Raw genomic sequence first — 5,998 nt, forward strand, 5'->3', positions numbered from 1 at the left:
AATCGAACCCGGTACCTCCCAATTGCTAGTCAGGAATGCTTGCCCTTACACCAAACTGACAATCTCTGGATAGCAGCGCTCAGTGATAGCAATTGGGAGGTACCGGGTTCGATTCCCGGGCTGGCAACTAATTTTTGGATTGTAGTTCTCCTCGAATTTCCATCTAGCTGTTAGCCCTGTTGTCAATGTCTGCAGTAGCAGAGGTCTTCGAGGTGTTTTGCAGCATTTATTTAGGATTTTCGTTCAATAATGATTATATATTAGTTAGCATTTGAATAAATGCATTCTCTATTTAATTCCATCTGTAACTAGTTGGCCGCTATGGCTTTGTATGAAATGAGCGCTGCTATCCAGAGATTGTCAGTTTGGTGTAAGGGCAAGCATTCCAGGCTAGCAATTGGGAGGTACCGGGTTCGATTCCCGGTGAACCGAAATATTCTTAGTGCGAAAAAGTCTTAGTATGCTACGTCATTTTGACGTCACCGGGCATGCGCAGAAGGCTGAAATAGAAATAGTAGTCATGCGCACTGGTCGAAATATTCTTAGTATAATGCCGTCATCAATGACGTCATTGCGCATGTGCTGTACAGTTCTACACCATCACAGTAACAACTTAATGCTCACGCACGCGAGTCCGCGTGATCAGTGTTACCAACAATAGAAACTCTAAACTATAATTTCGCTATGGATTCCTACAGCAAGATTTCTTCCCTAGCAATAGCTTGGCGCAACATCAGATCATTACTGTAGTAACTCAAAAAAGCTGTTTTATGGGAAAACAGCTCTTATGTTTCTACTCTAAGGGAATTATCTATTAGAAGTGAACTATAAACAATCAATATTCATTTGATGAATTAAAAGATTACTATGGCATTTCTTCCCACCTTACCATTCATCAAATCGATTAAGGCTGAATAATTTTTTTTAAGGAAAATATCAACTTATTTCGAGTTGATACAGTAATGCATAGGAAGTTGAGTTCAATTTTTCTACTTGATATCATCTGGTGAAATTTAAACAATATAACATTTCTATTTGGAGATTGATTAATTAGTTTATTGATCACATTAGCAATTATTAGTTTTATATTACATTTTAAATTAAGGGTCAAGTTGAGGGTCTCAACCAACTTATTTTTTAATTCCTCACACTAACCTTTCAAATCAATGTGAAGCGACTACATTTTTTAATGTTTTCACAGCATTCATAACAAAATCTGCAAAAAGAAAAATTAGTTATTTCAAGAATACTGGTATAATATTACTGAGATAAGAGTAGAATATTTTTTTTTATTACCTTTGAGGGTGTTTTCAATTTGCAATAATTCTATTCATGATATTTTCTATTTCTCAGGTTTGGCCCGTTTTTTCTTCTTCATTTTTCCATTCCTTCTGCTTTTCTTTCAATTTGTCGATGGCCTATAACACAATGTGTAACTGATATAAGAAAATGTAATGTTAGAAAATATTTAAATTTGAATTAAATTTTTATAATAATTTCTACTTTAACAGATGAAGTTACCTTTGAAATGTTGATTTGAGATTTAAATAAGCAAACATTTTTAAAAGATGTATTGATGTTTTTTCTTCATTATACTCATTTTTTAACGTTTTCACAGCATTCATAATAAAATCTGCAATAAGAAAAATTAGTTATTTCAAGAATACTGGTATAATATTATTGAGTTAAGAGTAGAATATATTTTTTCATATTACCTTTCAGGGTGTTGATTGAATTTTTGATTTGCAGAGATTCTATTCATGATATTTTCTATTTCTCACATTTGGTCCGTTTTTTCTTCTTCTTTTTTCAATTCCTTCTGCTTTTCTTTCAATTTGTCGATAGTCCTATAAAACAATGTGTAACAGATATAAAAAAATGTAATGTTAGAATATATATGAATTTCAATTGAATTCCCAATAAAAGAATCTTTAAAAAATTCTTTTTTATGAATATTTTATTTTGCTAGTTATATATTCATGCATATGAAGAATGAAAAATGTGATTTGTTGTTATTACCTCCATTGTGTTTATTGGAGTTTTGTATGAGCAATATTTAAAATTCAGATATTTAAAGTCAGACTCCTTCTTGTATCTCTCCCGCATTCTATTCCTCTTTGTCTTCCCTCAAATCTTCCCATTTATTGCATTTTCTGTAGAATAATCTGTAATAAATTATTAATTTTTTCTGTAAATATTAATAATAATGTAATCGTATTACATACATAATGTAGGTATTTGATGAGCGAATAAATTATTCAGGTGTTACTGCTTCATTCTCTTTTCTTCATGCATTGTCTGATGTAGGTATCATCCATATCACCACCTTGAACGCGAAGAGAAAAGAGAAACATGTACATTCTGAAAGTTCATTTTATAATGATTTTATTGTAATGAGAAGTTTCATGAATAGCCTGTTTAAGAAAACCAAAAGAAGATTAATTGATTCATGGTCCTCATCTTTCTGAGTGCCCAATTATTTATATTATAAAAAGTAAAATTTATTCTTCTATCAGACTTTTGATAAACTTATTCCTTCATCCAAATTAGCTCTAAATAAGTCATTCCGATTCCAAGTCATCCCAATCATGAGTAAAAAATAAATTTGGAAAATTTTCGATTGTACCACTCGAAATAGGTAAAATACTAGCCTGGATATCTTCAATGAAAAAATAATAATAAATTTGGAAGCAATATCAATTATGTGATTTTTTATTTGAAGTCGTTTTTAAAGTATGTGGACTGAACACCTTGGTCACCTCGTAGGTTGTTGTTAAGAGTCCGCACACGTCACTCAGGCAATAATTAATTAGAGTCTTATTTTGTGAAGTAGCTTAGCTCGGTATGTTTGATAAGGGTTGATTACGGTAACTTGTATACAATGGACAACATTATTATGTGATTATTAGTTTGATGCAATAAAAATTTATATTTAGAAATACTATTCAATTAAATAGATAATTGAAGTAATGAAATAATGTTTTAGCTAAGTAATAATAAATAATGGGGTTATTTTATTGGTTTGAACTCACCCCATTTGGTGCCAGCTTCATTCCACAATATTGTCAGGTTGTCGTTGATGGTACATCTTTTCCTCCATCCTGTTAGATTTCAGGATCGGTGATGTTGACTTTGGGGTAGTTGTAGTGCGTATTCTGTGAGTTACAACCGAATACGCAACTTCAAAATGTTGTCCGCTTTTATTAACTATATAAAGCGCTCTTGACAATAATTTATCATCACATTCCAAATTACAATTCGATATAAAATTTTTGGAATGTTTCAGCCATTCATACCCACCACTCTGTGGATGGTAGACGTAAATGTCGGTCTCCAAGAATGCAGCAGTCGAGAATATTTCGGCTTCAGTGGCCCATTCACCATCATTTCTCATTTTGACTAAATCAACACTTGGGAAGGACCGTTTAATAATATCTTTCATCGAATTGGAGGACATGAAATCAAGTAGTAGATCACGGAATTTTTTATGCTCTTCCTCAGAACCAGTTACATTGTAAGCAATTGCGAGAAACCAGCAATTACCATCCCCACGTATCTTTCTGATGCCTAATGGTTCTGTGAGTTTCACTTCCTTGCTATAGCAAATGCAAGTGAAGAGACCAACAAACTCTAGACTCAGTTCAGCACATTTTTTCTCCCGCCACAGCCTGTCAACTGGGTGGAAAAATCTTTCTCCACGGATTTCCTTGACAAATGCTACATCATCATTTTCCTTCTTGAAAGTAATTCTTTGAGAGCATTTTTTCAAATTTTGCACATTTTGTTTGCGTTTCAACACTTGTCCTTTCTCCGTTCTGAGAACACAAGTGGATTTGTGAATTTTATCCACAGTGTAAGGACCATCCCAAGGCATTTCCTTCCATGGACCTATCTTGTCATCCCTCTTCAAATTTCTCACCATGACTTTTGTGTTGACTTGTATGTCACTTGTGCCTGTGCGATGACGCCTATCATATGATTTTTTCTGCACATCTTGTGATCGCTTAATATTTGCCATTGCTTTGCTCTCGGCAGCAATTTTTATTAAACAGTTGATGAAAACTATGAGAACATAGAAGGTTTAATTGGGGATCCTATTTGGGATGAAAAATTACCTTTCAAAAATTACTCTGTCGCTTCAACATCTTTGACCCTCATGTAAATTCGAATTCATATTTTTAATGAGAAGGTGATCATGCATACATGATTCCGATACAGGGTTCCAAGAGAAAATGAATACTCTTCATTGTTTCTTTTCATTTCGAACTGCTTGTAGATGATCTCTTTCAAATACTCAAATTAAGACGAAAATAAATGGCGAAAACCGCACATTGATATATTAATCTGTATCATATTGTTTGTGTGAAAGTTGTAGATTATGTTGCACATTAACCACCTGGAATATGACCATCTATCTATACTTCTATAATTGTACAATATTCTATTTATATGTACAATATAGTATAATATATCTAGTATACTATTTCTTACTTCCTATACTATTAAACGAGCAATTTCTGTATAAATATGTTTTTATGTTTATGTGTTTATACATAATATCGGGGCACCGAGCTTCGCTCGTTATTTTTATTTATTGATAAACAGAACACAATTCTCTAAAATAATCGTGTTTATATTTCACAGCTGGCTATATGTGATCTTATGAATTTCGGTGATGCGATATTTTGATTTTTTACATACTCATTCGCTCATTCACTTTTTTACTATCCACAGCTGCTTCAGCCAAGGATGAACTATCCTTTCAATGTCATTCAGCGAGTTTCCCCAAGGATGAGACCTAGTGCAATCGAATTTCTATATCATAAACCTACTATGTTTCAAATTTCGTAAAAATCGTTAGAGCCGTTTTCGAGATCCGTTGAACATAAATATCCAGATACAAATAAATATAAATAACCAGATATAATAATACAGAAATTGCTCGCTTAATATAATAGGATTATGTCTGTATGTCACCTGATCTTGAAAACGGCTCTAACGATTCTCACGAAATTTGGAACATAGTAGGTTCATAAAATAAAAATTCTATTGCACTAGGTCTCATCACTGGAAAAACTCACTGCAGGATATTAAAAAGATATTTCATCCTTAAAAAACAGCTGACAATTTCGTCGTCTGTCGATAATGGATGATGCGAGTGCGTGTGCGAGAGTGAGACAGCTCAATCAGTGTTGAGCTGTTGAACTATATTGCATTTGATCCGCTGATTTCACAAGAAATATTATGTGGCAAGAAATTATTAATCGACATGATCAACATAATATCTGATTTGTAGACATGACTAACGATATGATTTCATTCAAGTATGTATTCAAAACAAATATTGTAGCAAACATGAACAAATAAAGTGTATCACAATTTTCAAAGTTAATAATTATTATTTTACAGTTGTAAGTGATTAGTGAGTGTTATTTTGATATTCAATTCTGTTTGTAAACAATCTACATTCGAATTTTTCTGTTTTGAAATGTTTGGACTTAAATTTAAAAGTGTATGGAACATAACGTCCTTTTCGTACTGTAGAGTATAAATCGAAATTCGGGGAACATACAGTTTTGGGCTGTGCCTGTTGGTTCTGTTCCAATAATTTTTAAAATGTATTCTGTGCATCAATAAATAAATATATAAACTATGCTTCTATGTTTTTGTACTCCAGAGCGAAGCTCGGTGCCCCGATAATTGTTATAATTATTATAATATGGTGTAATATATCTATAGTGAGGTCCATGTTATAATGACAGTATTGATCAACTTTGGTTTTGCTATCCTTGTCTATCATTAGACAAAGCCGGTGGTATTATCCTTTTCTAGGTCCACAACGATGCCAATCATGTTTTCGACAGTTTAGAAATACAATTAATTAATGAGGAGAATCGGCATCGCTATTCTTCTATCTTCATCCACTGCCATTATAACGTGGACCTAACTATAGTACACTACAGATTGGCCATGGCTGAAATAATTAGCGCGTGTGAGA

General features: G+C 32.9%; 1 long non-coding RNA gene across 1 annotated transcript; it reads right to left on the bottom strand.

Annotated features, from left to right (window-relative positions):
• Positions 1 to 1,316: 1,316 nt before the first annotated feature.
• On the bottom strand, positions 1,317 to 2,102 carry LOC120354431. The gene is made up of 3 exons (XR_005573012.1): positions 2,020 to 2,102; positions 1,716 to 1,847; positions 1,317 to 1,418 (listed from the first exon to the last, which is right to left on the bottom strand). It is a non-coding gene; the product is annotated as an uncharacterized LOC120354431 (long non-coding RNA).
• Between the last annotated feature and the right edge of the window lie 3,896 nt (positions 2,103 to 5,998).

This window comes from Nilaparvata lugens, chromosome X, assembly GCF_014356525.2.
Source record: "Nilaparvata lugens isolate BPH chromosome X, ASM1435652v1, whole genome shotgun sequence".
NCBI classification, from domain to species: domain Eukaryota; kingdom Metazoa; phylum Arthropoda; class Insecta; order Hemiptera; family Delphacidae; genus Nilaparvata; species Nilaparvata lugens.